The 18138-nt window shown below is 25.0% G+C and overlaps 1 long non-coding RNA gene across 1 annotated transcript; it reads left to right on the plus strand.

The window, feature by feature from the left end:
- The first annotated feature begins 49 nt into the window (after positions 1–49).
- On the plus strand, positions 50–793 carry LOC145835268 (uncharacterized). The gene is made up of 3 exons (XR_014369846.1): positions 50–158; positions 324–533; positions 690–793. It is a non-coding gene; the product is annotated as an uncharacterized LOC145835268 (long non-coding RNA).
- The last annotated feature ends 17345 nt before the right edge of the window (positions 794–18138 follow it).

Consider the following 18138-nt stretch of genomic DNA (forward strand, 5'->3'; position numbering starts at 1 on the left):
TTTAAAACTTAAAAATTTTAATTTAATTAGCTTTTATAGGGAAACTTTGGTCAAAAATTCTTGCTTAAAGCAGCTTATATCAATAACAAGCTCAAATGAATCAATACATTCAAAAACTTCAAACTTAAACGAGCTTTCAAAAGTACTTTTTAATGAAGGTTACTTGATTATCTACGTTTTAATACATCTATAAATATGTATACACTCATTAGTTATTTTAACTTTATATATATATATAAAACGGAAAACTTGAAAAATGTTAAGCTAAAAGTTTTAAACTTACTTTCAGGCTAACAAAAACTGATAACTTATTATTCTGTTAGAACAAGAAAAAGGAAGTCTGCTAAATTCCAGTCTAAATTCTAACACTATACCAAAAAACTATAAGTTTAACAAAGGTGGCTTTAATTCTTTATTTAAAGACAGCAGCTCGTCAACAGACAACGATGTAGACGAGGTGGTGGCTATGAGAAAAAAAGAACTTGCAAGCAAAATTTTTCATGACAATCAAAGACATCATTTTCATACTTTAGGTTGTTTGTTTGTCATAAATAGTATTTTTTTAAAAAATAATCATCTGTATGTACAATTATGTATTGCAATACGGTTGCATCTAACTACTAAATGAATAATATAGCCCTTAGGTGTTAACATAAACTATTTAAGCAATTTTTGTTATTACTTTTAAGATTTTAAATCTCGTGTGAATCAAGAGATGAGGCCGTTAAAATCTAATCTTATACGAGGCTCTCCCAACTCATTTGAGAATAAAAACAATGAAGTAATATTCGCCTTAGTAGGAAACTCGTCATTGTTACCTGAAAAGAACCTTCCACGTACGAACCTGCAGCTGAAGCACCGAGATACGACATTTAGTCAAATGCGATCTTCAGTGTACAATTTTGACAGCTACCAAAATAGATTTTTAAACGTTAAAAAGCCAAGTTTAGTTAATTTACCGTTCCAATACAAACATGAAGAAGATGATGCTACTGTTGAGATTGACTGTAGCAAGTCTGATGTTAAGATTAGGCTTCATAAAAAGAATCCAACAATATTTTCAAACAATAAACACACATTTAAAAACAAAGAAGACAGCCGAAGATATAAAATTGGTTAGTTTTCGAATTAGTAAAAAAAAAAATTAAGTTAGTTTGTAATATAAATTGAAGAAAATGTTATATATTTTTTTATGTTGTTATAAGTATTATATAACTAATTAAACTACCTACAGAGTTATTATCGTTCAATAAAACTCTTTAACAAGTTTATCTGTTTAAACAACTTTTATAAATATGTTACGCTTATCTTTAATCTTTAAAATAATCATGATAGAAAACTAAAGTTTTTATTTGTAAAAGTCTTAATATCACATCAATATTGTTTTGTTTGACATTTTTGTTAATAGATTACTCAATTAAGATAAGTAGTTCAATCTATTTTAGATAAAAACTTTCTATTAATACCTAAAAATTTAATCTTAAAAACCGTGCTTTTTTATTTAATAATTGATGTATAGTTTGTTTTAAAAAGGATCTAATAACGTTGAAGTAATCCAAAGAAGACGATCCTTATCTCAGCTTCATGTAAGTTTTGTTTTCTTCTATAATTTTTAGTGTTGAAATTTTTCTAAAGCAAAATACGAACAGAAACATTTCTTTTATAGGTACAGTTTGAACTTTTGTTTTTACATAGCAATGTTGACATTATTACTTATGAAACAGAATACTGAATACTTGTTGATGCACAAACTAAATTTAAAGTATTTTAAAACTACTATAACTAAATAGCTTTTTTTAATAAATTTATAGAAAAATATTCTATTTTTAGTTAAATCAAATATGTCTGATATTTTAAATCCGAAGTAGTATAGAGGAGTATTTATTAAAATATTCTTTTTTAAACAAAACGAACGCTTCATAGATACTTTTATACAAACTTATAATAACTTATTTTTTTAAAGTTTTAATAATATTTTTTTATACAAATATGATAAATTTAGAACACTAGTTTATAAAGTTTAATCTCTATTGCTTGCATAAAAACTTATATTTATTAAAAATTTTTATGATTTAAGTTAAGTAAAGACCTCATCAAAATCAGTGAATAATCATAAACAACTTGTTTCTGTATCTATTTTTTAGCTTATCCGAGCTAGTTTACATTAAACTTTTTACGTAGCTTTTTGAAATTTTTCTAAATCTATTTTTGCCAACATAAAGTTATGGTAAACATGTAACAATGGTTTCAGTTTTTAAAACATTAATATGTATAAGCATATTTCATTATTTTGTCTAGTAAAAATTTAGTCCTTTAACTTAAATGTTTTATTAATTAAAATTTTTATGTTTGAGAAATTTTTTGATAGTTATAGATAGATATACTAATATATAATTAAATACAAAATTAACTTAATTTAAAACTAACACAAATTATTGTAAATTAACTGATCAATTAAACTTTAAACTACATACTTTAAATGCTTGAATTAGTTATGAAAAGTTTGAAAAGGAAACACTAGTTTTATATATTTCAAAATATTTACAAAATAATCTAGTTTTATTTTGATTAAGTAAAATATTACCTAGTTATTTATCGATTGATTTTTTAGTATAAATTAGACATAAACTCTTGTGTACTTTAAGTATTATTTAGCAGCGGCTTTCAGAATTTAAATAAAGTTTATATTTTCTTTAACTTGTTAGTAATTTTTAAATTACAAATATTTATTTAGGATAACTCATTGTAAGCATTTTTTAATATTATAACAATAGCTTTATTAAACTTTAAGGGATAAATAACTTGATTACTTTAATGTAGGACTTTTTAAATCTGAGTTATAAAAACTAATTTAACTTTTTTTTTCAAAACCATTTTATTTTATAGTACTCTTACATAATTTTTAAATAAAACTTTTATAATTTTTTTTATAGTAATCTTCTGAATAAAAATTTAAGATTTTATTAGGAAAAAACCAATGAAGTAAAACTAGCGAGTCAAAAAGCAAAAATTCCATCGAGATCTGTTTCGATTGAAGCACTTTTGAGTCCCAAATGGTTGCGTAAAAATGGTAGGGTTAAAGTTATAGCACAAAAGGCTAAAACTGAAAACAAGTTGAATAAGTCTAGATTAAAAGGAAAAAAATGTTTGCTTCCTACTCCAAAACTAATTAGTATTTCGGAATTGTGTCATTATAGCAGAAACTATAAAAACTCTAACGTAAAGGTTACAAAAAATATCGAAGACAAGGCCACATTAGAATCTGATCTGTCAAAAAACTTATCACCTCAAACTGCTCAAAAATCTGTTCGTTTTGCAAAACTTTCTTTATCAGAAGGTAATCATAGATTGAACTCTTTAAAAAAATCAAAATTAATCATTCAACAAAAACCAGGAGGTAGATTTCATTCTATATTAAAACGCACAAACACACAGGACTCTAAAGTAAAACAAGCCGAAAACTTCATCACAACAGTATCAAGTTCGAACAATTTTTCACAGGGTAGTTTTTTAGAAAAGTACTATCTATCAAAATAGATATTAGCATTTTACTAAAGTTAAGCTTAATGAGTGTCTTTTGTGTAGTTTATATATTTGTTTTTGAATAATAGATGTTGTAATTTAATTTAAATTTTTATGTTTTTTTTTTAGAAAAACACTTTCTATACTATTTTAAACATAGTAAACGACTATTAGTTTAAACTTTAACATTATAGCTATAATTACATATAAATAAACACTTTATAATTTCCATCTTGTAGATAGAGTTATAGTTTTGTAAGGCTAACTTATGCAGATTTTTGTAAAGTTTGGTAAAAACTAGCTTTAACTGTGTGTAACTAGATTTTTGACCAAATTATATTACTGAAAATAACATTTTTTTTAAATAAATCTTCTACGTTGTAGTCTTTTTTTATGAGATAAAAATATCATCTAAATATCTAAAGTAATTTAAAGGCTTATGTATATTCTTAAATAAAATAGATTCAAAATACCCGACGAAAATGGTTAAAAGGCTTTTAATGTCAAAATAACAAGTAAAAGACATTGATAAAAGCCTTTTTACCAGTGTCCTACTTATTGAAACGATTAACATTTGTACCAACGAACTTTACAAATCAAATCTTAACATACTTATTACCCCCAAAGAAGTAGTAAAGAGCATTTTATACATGTCTGTGAAGAATATTTAATTCTTACTTTACAATTTTATTTATAGACAAACTGATGGCTCGGCATGGAGAGTCCTTTAGGTCCTGTATTAGTGAATATTTTCATTTGGTATTTTGAATCCATTTTATTTAAGAATACAGATAAGCTGTTTAATTACTTTAGATATGTAGATGATATCTTTATATTAAACAAAAAAGACTACAACGTAGAAAATTTATTTATTAAAATTTCTAACCTATTCCCTAACCTACAGAAAATAACATTAATTGAAATTAAATAAAGTTAGTTTAATTGTGTATAAATTTTTTGATTTTAATGTTGCATCGTTTTTACAAAAATACTAAATTCTAGGTTTGTCAAACCAGTCAAATGTTTCAGAAGCAAGTTCTTCAACTTCAATTTCACCAGTTGGGTTTTCTTCATTAATTGCTAACCGAAAAGATAGGTAAAGCTTACATGTAGTTCTTTTTTCAAGTTAACTTTTTTTTTAATAAAAACTAGTTTTGATATATTTTTAGCAAAGCATGTATTTATTAACAAACACAACTTTCTACTTTTATTTTACGATGGCAAAACAGAAATAAGACGAAAGACAACTCTTCCGTGGAAGACAACTATGAATGGGATTCAGAGTATGCCATAGAATCTGAAATATTGGAAGCATTAAAGAAAATTGAAAATCATCAAACTTTAAATCTTTTCTCAGAAGTATGAATAAGACGTACAGTTTTTTAAAATTAAACTATTTTTACAATGATTGAACTTTAAAGTTTCTTACAAGTTGTGATTAAGGAAGTAATAACTTTTTTTATTGATCTTTTTTTTATATTATGCTTATAAAGTATACTGAACTTAAAAACAATTAACTATAATATTTATTAAAAATATATATTTGTTTAATTATTTAAACTGTATACTGAAAGTATTTGTATGAATATAACTTTCTGAAAAGTAAAAATCTCTAAACATTTCAAAAATTCAACTTATTGAAATTCTATTTCACACTTTTGAATAAGCTTCATAAACTTTGATAGAAGTACATAAACTTAAAAAAATTAAAAAAACTAAGAATAAAAGCATCTAATTTCTAATCTACTGAAACATATTTCTTAGCCTATTTTATTAGAAAAAAATTCAACAAAAAAGTTTGAAATAATTTAAGTTATACTCTAAACGTACGTAAAGTACAATTATATCTAGTTTTTTATACGTAAACTTTTATACGAAAGCTAGGTTTTTAATACGATCTAAAATTACGTAAACTATGCAGGTTAGTAAACTAAAAAAAAAGAATAAAACAGTTTGCTAAAATAAAATAAAAAATTAGTAAATCTTATACATTGTGTATGTTTTAGATAGGGCAGCTTTTTATAAGAAAAAGGTGAATTTTCTTATAAAAACTTGGTCGTGGGCCGCATATAATAGTTTTAGCAACCAGTAGAAATAATAACTTAATCGGTAAATATATCAAAAGTAATAGATAATAAATCCTCCAGTAATTACTATTTGTTAAATTTAGCCTCAATGTCGGTTTTCTTAACAAAATTATTTTCGATCGTTTTAAAAAGGTACATTTGTATGGTGAAAAGTATATCGCGGGTTGCATGTTTTTGTTTTGAGGGCTGCAGTGTTTATCGACCTCTGTTTAGAAGATAAAATAATAATTTTTGGTTGTTTTTGTTATTAAAACTCAGTTCATAAATGACACCTTCTAGATTAAATACTATTGTTAACGATAAGAATGAGATTTTTTTAAGTAGTTAGAAAACTACTTTAAAAAATTTTAATTAAAAACTGTTGTATGCTAAATCCCTTATGTAAATCTGCTACTTAAATAATACAAAACAACTTTTATCGAATAGTTTAAGTTAATAAATGATTAAAACTTTTAGGACTTGCGTTTTAAAATAGAAAAGTTTGCAAAAGAAATCACCATATGTCAAGACTCGTCAGCTAACATTTACAAAAAGAAAATGCAATCTAGCAAGGTTTTTATAATTTTAAATTGTAAATTCAAATTGTATCCATTGCTTTAATAACATAATAAAATTAATTACATCAAAATTCTAAACTTTAATTTGACTACCATAAAACTTTTATGTCAAAAATGTTTTCAAGTTACTTATTAATAATAACAGTAAACAATTTTTTTTTTAATATTACTTTCTTATTCACCAGTATTCAAAACTGACTCTACAAGACTTGTTTAATTATATTAATAAGGCTTGTATACTTTTTATATTGCTTCTAAACAAAAGAGCAGTTTTCATACATACATCATATCTATTTATAACTTCAATTTAAATAATGTTGCAACTTTATGCACAATTTTTTTAGCTTGGCAAGGTTTCTTTTAAAAATACTTCTTGAGACTTCTGAAAAAGGTGGTTATTAAAAAAACTTGCAGAGTACAGATTTTTAACTATTGAAAACTTGATAAAGCTAATAGACATTGTAAAAATAATTAAAAATTAAAAAAAATTGTATAATAGCTTTAACTTTAAGAGTTTATTTTCTACTTGTCTAGCTCTACCGAAAAACTACTAAAAAAGTATGACTTATAAAGAAAAAAAATTAATTTATATAAAATAAATAATAGTATTATTCGTTATTGACAACTCTATAGTACTACTTAAAAAAGTTTTTAATGTGTTAAAAATACTTAATCTTATTTTCTTTTATGTTCTATATACATTTTAGTACTTAATAAAGTAACACTTTGACTTGTTAGGCATCAAGTACCTCATCTGAAACATCCTTTTTAGATCCTGACTTAAAATCAGATTTAGAAAAAAGGTAAGCACGTTGTACTTTTTTAACAAAATAAAAAACTTACTACCAAATACAGTTTTTAAATTTATTATATGTCCTGGGCATGACGTTAAACTGTTCTGATGTATGACTCGATAACCGAAAGGTTTTTCGTGCACAAGGTCCTTGGACCAAACCTTTTGAGCGTATTTTTTGTCGTTCAATAAACAATATATGAAGTAGGAGACAATTGTTTAAAAGCTAATAAGCTAAAATTCATAATTTTAGTATTCTAGTAAGTTTAACGTCTTAGTTAGATGATAATAACAAAACTACTGTCGAACACAAAAATAAACAAGTAAGTATCAGTTTTTTAATATTGTTTTCTTATGTTGTTATCATCAGATTATGAAATTAAAACTATTAAAAGAATAAATTAAACTCCAAACAACTTACAAACTTTATTTTTAATTAACTATGCTGCAACAAACAAATGTTAACACTTTATTTTTAGTTTCTTTTAATAAAATTTTAAATGAATCTGACAAAAAACATAGCTAAATTAAGGTCTAATAACAATAACCGGTACATAGAATTTTTTTCAAAACCTTTGAGACATAGTGTTTAGCTTGCGCAGTTGTTTAACAAAAAAATGTAGCATAGACACATGTTGAACAACTGTACTTACTAAAATATTTTTTTAAATTAGCTTTGATTTTTTTTTAATTTAAATGGACTAAAACTACTTACATTAGAAAATACATTTCTGGGCAGTAGACTGTATAACATTTAATCGTTACTTATGATTTAGTTTTATCAGTAGTTATAGCCCAAAACTTTTACAATAATCTAATTTAAACAATGTCTGTGTATAACAAAACTAGATAATAATTGTAATTTGTTTTATTTAAAATAACTTATAAAAATATGATAATTTAAATACTTAAGTCTTACAACAAAAATTCAGATTACATCAATGTTTCGCAACTAATACAAAAAAGTTAAAACTGCTACAAGAGTTTTGGTACTGCACAAAAACAGAACTTTGATTTTTAAAAAATTGTAAAAAGATAAATTTCAAGCCATCAATACTTAATGTTTTATACTACAATTTTTTTTTAATTTTGTACACTATTTCACAAAAAAAAACTAACTAACTATTCTTTAAAACTACATATTTTATTACGCAATGTGAACCAGATCATATCAAAGTTCTGCTATGTACTTTGAAAATTAAGTAGATTTTTTAATAAACTTATATTTTTTTGAATTAATAAATTTTTACCAGCAGCTTAATTTTACTAACGTTTTTTGTTTGAAAATTTACATCAAAATTGTTACCCCATTAAGATGGCTTTTAAAAAGTTTTAAAACTTATACAATAGTTATAAAACTTATAAAAATTGTATCTGAAACTAAGACGATCATATGGATTAGCTATGTTTCAAACACACTTACGTTATATAAAAACAACTGTATTAATATGAACATCGAGCAGAATTTTAGTTTACTAATATTTACATTTCCCATAATAATTAACTTAAATTATTAGCTGCTTTATGTAGCATGGTTTTAAATTAACTTTTATTTTTAGATGTGCACGATTAGTTCTACAGTTTGAAAGATTTAGACAAAAGACAAACTCGGAATCTTTATCTGAAAAAGAAAAAATCAAAAAAGATTCGTTCGGCTGATAGTACAATAGACTTAAAGTTTGAATGTATAAGACAACTGTCGTCTTTAAGTTTATAGCTTGCGATAGAAAAATAAATGCATTATAAGTGCTTGACCACAAAAGTAACATATAGTTACTTTAGAGTTAGATCAGTGTTAGAAACAAATACAAATTGCCTTAAGTGAAGTATTGCTGTATTTATTTTCTAACTTTAAGATTTAAATAATTTTAAACATTTTTTAAACTTTGAATACTAGGCTTTTTGAAAATAAAGCTACTCGAATACCTCTATTTGTTCAAGTTCTTCACTAAAACTAAACTGCATACTGTTGTTCATTGAAAAATTGTTTTTAGAAAATTATTAGTACGTTTTTGTTAAATTTCGAATAAAAAATTAAAAGCTCTTTTGCTGCTCTTATTACTACTAATTCTATTCTTATTTAGTTAAACAATTTGAAAAATTCAATTTATGATTTATTTTGATACTCTTTTGTTTTCTATTTTTGTTGACAATTGATATTTAAACAACAGTTATTACAAAAATTGTTACATCTACATTAAATCTTATTGAATAAGTTGAATTACCCAATTTATTTTCTGTAAAACTTTTGTATATCTTGGTATGTAGATTTGTTAAAGATTGAAAACCAAACGAAAACGGCGTTAAAAAGTTCAAAAGTTTCTATTCTATATTAAAAAACGCTTGTAAAGTAAATAAACAATATTTTAGTTGAAAAAATTTAGTTTGTCGCTAAAAATTCTTATAGTAGTAAAATTCTTAAATATATTTTTATATTTGTTTCTAAAGTTTTATAGGGTTTTAACTTAAAAAATTATAAGGCTTCATATCAACTAAGAAAAGTGTTTAATACTTATACCTGGTAGAATTTAGATTTAGATAACGTGTTAAACATGTAAAATTTTAGGTAATTTTTTTTTGTTTAGCATTTACAAAAATTATTTACGTTCTACAACTGAATTATACGAATATAGTCAAGTAGTACTTGTATTGCATAAAGCTATATTTTAGTTTAAAATTGATTGCAAATTACAAAGTTCAAACTAAAATCAATACTACCTACATTTAGTTTTGTTGTACTTTATTTAATAAAGTAAAGTTGAATGGCCTTTTTTTTACAATTTTTCAATAAACAATAAGTAAAAAATTTAATTAATTCAATCACCAGACATCGTAGGTAATAAAAATAGTAATTTTGAAAATTTGACGTTAAAATTTTTGACTTCGAAACAAAGTTAAATTTACAGCTATAAATTTTTACAAGTTAGAAGAACAGACACATAAAATAATAAAAATTGATCTCTTTAGTTCAAGATTTTAAAGGTATGAAGATAAATGTACAAAGACTTAACAATTAAGTCTACTAATTTTAAGAAGAGTTAAGTAAGTTTTAGTGTCAAATAATATTTTAACTGATATTTGTTTACTTTTTCTTTAAACAGCAAAATACTAAGCAATCATCTAAGTTATCTTTAAATTTCATAAAGTAAACGCAAAAACGTTTAATTCCGTACTTTAAATATCTAACAAAGAATTATATAAAGTTTCTTTCTACCTAAAAGTTTTAACACATTAGAACTTTTCGATCCATGTTTTAGGACTTAAAGTTTCCCATTAAACACAAATCCCCTGCCCGCGACTTACTAAATTCCATTTGTTTGTAAAAAAATCCAATATTAGTAAAACTTTTTTTGTCGAGTTTTACAAATATGCTGTTGGTTTAATTGAGGGGTCGACAGCTTTTTAAAATCTTTAATTTTCTTACAAAAGTTTGGTCGCGAACAGCATTATTTAAAAAAAAAAATTGCGGTTTGCAATCTTTTATAATAACTAAAATAGCTAAGAAAGAAAAAATACCATTTCAAAAAAAGATGTGATACAAGCAATAGTAAAGCACAACTTATTACTAATTATCTAATTAAAATCCTAGTTACAAAATTTCACATCAAATTTTATTTCAACGGTTTAATAAAAGTTTTTTTTGACTAAGAAAAACATTGCAAGCCGAAGGTTTTTTTTGCCGCACTTTTCCGACACCTATTTTAAATGTAAATAACTAAGTTGTTGTTTCAAAGATAGTATCTTTATAACTTTAATGTTTAACAAAATACATTTCATTTTCTTTAAATTTATTTAAGTACTTTCAAGTAGGACTCGTCAGAAATAGTTTCCTACTGAATTGGAATGAATACAAATTGAAATAAAATTATACTGCAGTTTAAAGTTTTAAGATATAAAATGACGTAATAATCAAATGTTAAAAATTAAATAAGTGCTAGTGCTAAACAAATTTGGTATACTAATAAAACTCGGTAGAATTAAAACAATCTAAATAAAGAGGCGATAAAAATTTTAAATTAAAACTATGCATAAAAATAAAGTTTAACAAGAAACTAATTACTTTAAAATTACTAATATAAGGGTTTAAAAAGTCTAGTTTAGTAAACGAACTTTTTCTGCTTACATAAACTGGGCCTTAAAAATTAAATACATAAGGCTTCCAGAATATGCAATTGAAAAGAGTTCTCCGCTCTCACTAAGACTGAAAAATTGTCCTTTTTATAATTTTGCCCAATCGCCGAGAAGTATTTTTTAGTTGGTTTCTCAGAACGGCCATCAAACCACTTTTTCAAGACTTTCGGAACATGTTGATCGATTCTTACATGAAACCTTTGAGATGTTTTTCCCACGTAGTCACTACCACAGTGACAACTAAACTTATAGATGATGTTACTTTTTTCATGGGTGGGAGAAACGTCTTTGTAAATTCCACTTAGAGGTCGATCAGTATACAAAACTGTTCATAAATGAACAGAGCTGAAAACTTGGCTTATTTCCTCTGAAGTTTTCTTAGAAAACCTCTCAGAAATTTTTCCAAGGTAAGGAAGTTTTAAGTATACTGGACACTTCTGAGGGCCAATCATTTTTAAAGCTGTTGAACTTCTAGCTCTTGTTATAACTTTGTTTCGAAAGTTTTAAATAGAAATAATGTCTTTACTACTTATTGTTCAGTTCAAAGTAAAATAGTTTATAAGCAAAAATGTTATCCTAATGCAAAAATTTTTATCTTTTCTGTATGTTAAGTAACTTCTCGCTTGAGTATGCACTACTGGTTCAGTTCGCACATTGTAGCCAAAAAACGATACCTGAAAGTAGCAGTACAGGATTATTATATATTAAAATATTTTTTATGTATTAAAGTTGCATAAAACAAAAACTAAAGGAGTCTTAAAAAGTTGTTATCAACTCAAAAGTTGTACATCAAATGCTATATTTAAAACAAACACATCACAGTTTATATAATATAAAAACTAACAGTGCCCTATACAAGACGTTAAAAGGTATCCGTGGTGTACGACTCGATAACCAAAAGGTTCTTCGTGCACCAGGTCTTAAGACCAAATATTTTTAGCGCTTTTTTTCGTTTAATAAAAAATAAGAGTGCAATTGACACTTGCATATCTAATCATTAAATCATTGGAATAAAGAATATTTTTAGCTTTATGTTAAAATTTAGACAAACGAAAATAAGGATCAATTCAATAGACATTTACATACTCAATAATTGAAACATAAATATAAAAAACATATAAAAAGTTATAATATATTTTAGTTATCTAACGAAAATAATGAACAATGTAATTGAAATTAATTTAGAACTAGATGCTCTTGTAAACGGGGACGTGTAAAATATGCACGAAGACACTTTTGCACAAAGGGTCAAATATGCACCAAGGGTCACTTTTGCACGAAGGGCCATTTTTGCACGAGAGCAAAAAAATTAAAGTAAAAAAAAATAGTAATAATAAATTATTTGAAAAAAAACCGACCAAAGGTAAGGGTTAAAAATAACAGTGATAAAACAAAAAACAAAAAGGATTATTTTTTTTTAAATACCGACCAAGGGTAAGGGCTAAGGATAACAGTAATAGCAAAAAAGAAATAAAAAATAATAAAAAACAAATTGTAATTATTGAAAAAACTATAACAAGCATTAAAAATAAATAAAAACCAAGTTACTGACCAAAGGTAAGGGTTAGAGGTAACAGTGATAGTTGAAAAGTATAAAATATAAATTAATTTCTTAAAAAATAAGGTAAAGTAAAACAAAAAGTTACCGACAAAGGGTAACGATTACAGGTAACAGTTATGGTAATAATAAAAAATATAACTAAACAAAATTAATAAATCAATTATAATAAAATTTACAATTTAACCCGTACAAAAAAGTCTTTAAACAAAAGTGTTCCTTTGTGCATATTTGATACCTACCCCTTGAAACATGTCTGTTAGTGGAGCTTGTCATTTAGATATATCAGATACTTTTTTTTATTTGCAAATTGCTTTCAATATATTCTGAAATGTTTAAAAGCTAATTTAGCTCTCTTTCGTTGTTTTTACCGGCAGCTACTTGCATTTCTACTAAAGACAGCTCTTCTTCTAGAATGACAGTCTTTGTGTAAACGTTATCAAAAGTACTTTCAGCTTTGAAAGTATGACTGTTGCTACCAACATCAACTAGCTCATCCTAATCTGATGTTATATTATATTCTTAATTTACTATTGCTGTTCAAAAAACGGTTTGCATCTTCTGATATTGTTTCTTGGAACTTTTGACTTTTTCATCATCTATGCCTAAAAATTCCTCAATATCTTTATGTGTGGCTTTAATGTTAAATTTTTTTTTAATCGCAAAAAATCATTGTTTTCAAAGGTCCCTGTGACAGCATCACTTAAACTTATACTTATTTCTGTCTTTTGTTTTTGTGGTGAATGTTTTGTTTTTGGGATCTTTTATATTATAGTAATCAGTAAATTTTAGTGGCTTTTAAAGTATTTGTGTTTGGTTTAATTTAAGTAAATAGTGACCAGGATTTCCTGAGTGCGTACTGCCAGTTGGCTATGCACTTTTGCGCTGTGTTCAAAGTGCATATCAAGAGGTAGGTAACTTTAATTTTAAAATGAGTAAAAATGGCTACTCAGGCTTTATGGTAGTTAACTAGTATTATAGTTTGTTGAACGACATATAAAAGCATAAAATATTTGGTTCCAGGACCTGGTGCACGAAGATCTTTTCAGTTATCGAGGTCGCACACCACGAATACCTTTAACATCTTGTCCAGGACAACACTGTATGTATAGTAGAAAAGTATAACTGTATACACATAACAGAAAAGATTTTCAAAACATGAATGTGTGACTAAAAATAAACTTTAATATCAGTTATCATCGACATTAGGCATTTGAGGTATGTATGGAAAAAAAAAATTCCAAAGTGTAACTTAACATTCTCCTTTTATTCAAGTTGAGAACTTTGATTGCCAATCTTAAAGTATAAAATACCCAAAGTGTAACTTAATAGTTTGATTTTCAATAAGCTTCTTTAAAGTCCTTAATTTTTAAAACTTAAACGTGCACAACTTTTATTTTCTTTTTTGTGATATCAGTTTCTACTTTGTTTTAGTTTTTATTCAGTGAGTTTTAGTAAACTTTTATTAAAAATAAAAAAAATTAGGATCTAGTTTAAAGTACTTGATTTTTATAAGTAAATTATTATTATCTATAAGCAAACTTAAACAAGTTCAACACGCAAAAGCTAATTCTTTTTTATGTTTTAATCAAATATTTTAAAGTGTTATACTTATAGTTTTAGTTATGTATAATATTTAAATGTTGATAAAATATTTAAAAATGTTCAATAACACTTCTCTATCCTAATTTTCAATTTGTTTTTTTTTTACCATGTATTGGTTCCTAGGCCTTTAATGAAATTGAAAGATTATTCTTTTTTTTTATATTCTTACATGACTTGATTCGAATCAGAATGACTACATTCTAAATTAAAATTTTAAAAGAAATAAAATATTTCAATAAATTTTTTGATTTCTAAAAATATTTCTATTATTAATGAGTTTTAGCCAAAAGTATTTATTTGTAGGTTTTTAAATATGATAGCATTAACTAAAAAACTGAAAACATTTTTGCAAAAGTTTTAATTTTAATGATATATGCTAACAAATATTCTCGTTTTTTTTTAAGTTTAAACTAGCTTGGATAAATTAATGTCAAATTTTAACTATAAAATCAAACTGGACTGGACAATGTAATTACAAGCAAAACAGTTATCAAACTAAACATGATAATTTAATGTTTTAATTTTAATGATTTTTAAACATGATTTTAAACATTATTTTTAAACATGATAATTTAACTAAACGTGTTTTAATTTTACTTTAAATATGCTAAAGTTTTTCATAACATAGATTTTTGAGTATAAAACTTTTATTATATTAATTAAATTTGTTTTATATTTATAACTAATAAAATTATATCAAAAAGCATGGTTTCTCAAAATGTGTTCGAGTACAAAAAAGTACTTCGTTTTTTATTTTTTGTACGAAAAAAACTTTTATAATTATACTCGATAATTGCAAAACAATGAAAAAAGTCTTATTTTATTACACTTTACTTTTTTAACAACTTTTTGTTTTTTTTTTGTTTTTGTTTATACTAATAAAGTATTAAAATTACTTTGGTAATGAATCTTATCAATTTTAACAGCAAAAACTTTCTTTTCTAGTAATCAACTTTTAACACTATAAGTGGTGTGCGACTTAATAACTGAAAAGAGTCGAAAGGTATTTAATCTTAAAAACCGTGCTTTTTTATTTAATAATTGATGTATAGTTTGTTTTAAAAAGGATCTAATAACGTTGAAGTAATCCAAAGAAGACGATCCTTATCTCAGCTTCATGTAAGTTTTGTTTTCTTCTATAATTTTTAGTGTTGAAATTTTTCTAAAGCAAAATACGAACAGAAACATTTCTTTTATAGGTACAGTTTGAACTTTTGTTTTTACATAGCAATGTTGACATTATTACTTATGAAACAGAATACTGAATACTTGTTGATGCACAAACTAAATTTAAAGTATTTTAAAACTACTATAACTAAATAGCTTTTTTTAATAAATTTATAGAAAAATATTCTATTTTTAGTTAAATCAAATATGTCTGATATTTTAAATCCGAAGTAGTATAGAGGAGTATTTATTAAAATATTCTTTTTTAAACAAAACGAACGCTTCATAGATACTTTTATACAAACTTATAATAACTTATTTTTTTAAAGTTTTAATAATATTTTTTTATACAAATATGATAAATTTAGAACACTAGTTTATAAAGTTTAATCTCTATTGCTTGCATAAAAACTTATATTTATTAAAAATTTTTATGATTTAAGTTAAGTAAAGACCTCATCAAAATCAGTGAATAATCATAAACAACTTGTTTCTGTATCTATTTTTTAGCTTATCCGAGCTAGTTTACATTAAACTTTTTACGTAGCTTTTTGAAATTTTTCTAAATCTATTTTTGCCAACATAAAGTTATGGTAAACATGTAACAATGGTTTCAGTTTTTAAAACATTAATATGTATAAGCATATTTCATTATTTTGTCTAGTAAAAATTTAGTCCTTTAACTTAAATGTTTTATTAATTAAAATTTTTATGTTTGAGAAATTTTTTGATAGTTATAGATAGATATACTAATATATAATTAAATACAAAATTAACTTAATTTAAAACTAACACAAATTATTGTAAATTAACTGATCAATTAAACTTTAAACTACAGTAGACTACCGCTTAAGTACGCACTTTTTTTGGTACGCACCCCGCCTTAAGTACGCACTTATCCAGAAAGATAAAAAAAATATTTTAAATTTTTTACATATTTCTTATAGTTTTTTATAAATAAAACTAAACTTAGCTTAACTAGCAATCTATTCAGAATAAAAAAAAATCTTGGATTTATTTCATCATTTCAAAAAGTGTGAGCTGCTTGGTTTTCTTTCTGTGCGAGCCCTGCTCAGATAAGGCTGCTTTGTTTAGCAAACGTTGATATTTTTCATAGGTGCTTTTTAGCTTGTGACAGAGCTCAGGAGCTATACCAAGTGCTGCTTCACTAGAGAGCTGACACTCTGTTTCCACAGCTTCAGTGTATAGCTTGGTGTACCCACGAAATTGACATTGATTAGATCCTGCAGCCATCTCATTATTTTCTTCATCATTAAAGTGAATAGCAGCACTTGGTTTAATAGGTGTACAAGGTCTTCAACATCTACCTCCTTTACAGGACTTGAGTCATCTTCTTGATCGACAAATTGAATTTTTAGACCAGCTTTTCGAAAGAAATTTTGGATCGCTTTAAACATTATTTAAAATAAAAAGACTTGTTTATTTGGCTTAATTATTTGGTGGCTAGTTGTAAGAAAGAAAACAAACAACTAAGTTTCATATTATACTATGTCGTCAAAAAGTACGCACTACCCGTGCTAAGTAAGCACTTTTTGGTCGGGTTCAATTTGCGTACTTAAGCGGTAGTCTACTGTACTTTAAATGCTTGAATTAGTTATGAAAAGTTTGAAAAGGAAACACTAGTTTTATATATTTCAAAATATTTACAAAATAATCTAGTTTTATTTTGATTAAGTAAAATATTACCTAGTTATTTATCGATTGATTTTTTAGTATAAATTAGACATAAACTCTTGTGTACTTTAAGTATTATTTAGCAGCGGCTTTCAGAATTTAAATAAAGTTTATATTTTCTTTAACTTGTTAGTAATTTTTAAATTACAAATATTTATTTAGGATAACTCATTGTAAGCATTTTTTAATATTATAACAATAGCTTTATTAAACTTTAAGGGATAAATAACTTGATTACTTTAATGTAGGACTTTTTAAATCTGAGTTATAAAAACTAATTTAACTTTTTTTTTCAAAACCATTTTATTTTATAGTACTCTTACATAATTTTTAAATAAAACTTTTATAATTTTTTTTATAGTAATCTTCTGAATAAAAATTTAAGATTTTATTAGGAAAAAACCAATGAAGTAAAACTAGCGAGTCAAAAAGCAAAAATTCCATCGAGATCTGTTTCGATTGAAGCACTTTTGAGTCCCAAATGGTTGCGTAAAAATGGTAGGGTTAAAGTTATAGCACAAAAGGCTAAAACTGAAAACAAGTTGAATAAGTCTAGATTAAAAGGAAAAAAATGTTTGCTTCCTACTCCAAAACTAATTAGTATTTCGGAATTGTGTCATTATAGCAGAAACTATAAAAACTCTAACGTAAAGGTTACAAAAAATATCGAAGACAAGGCCACATTAGAATCTGATCTGTCAAAAAACTTATCACCTCAAACTGCTCAAAAATCTGTTCGTTTTGCAAAACTTTCTTTATCAGAAGGTAATCATAGATTGAACTCTTTAAAAAAATCAAAATTAATCATTCAACAAAAACCAGGAGGTAGATTTCATTCTATATTAAAACGCACAAACACACAGGACTCTAAAGTAAAACAAGCCGAAAACTTCATCACAACAGTATCAAGTTCGAACAATTTTTCACAGGGTAGTTTTTTAGAAAAGTACTATCTATCAAAATAGATATTAGCATTTTACTAAAGTTAAGCTTAATGAGTGTCTTTTGTGTAGTTTATATATT

This window comes from Thalia democratica, chromosome 4 (assembly GCF_965202585.1).
Source record: "Thalia democratica chromosome 4, ktThaDemo2.hap1.1, whole genome shotgun sequence".
Lineage (NCBI taxonomy): Eukaryota > Metazoa > Chordata > Thaliacea > Salpida > Salpidae > Thalia > Thalia democratica.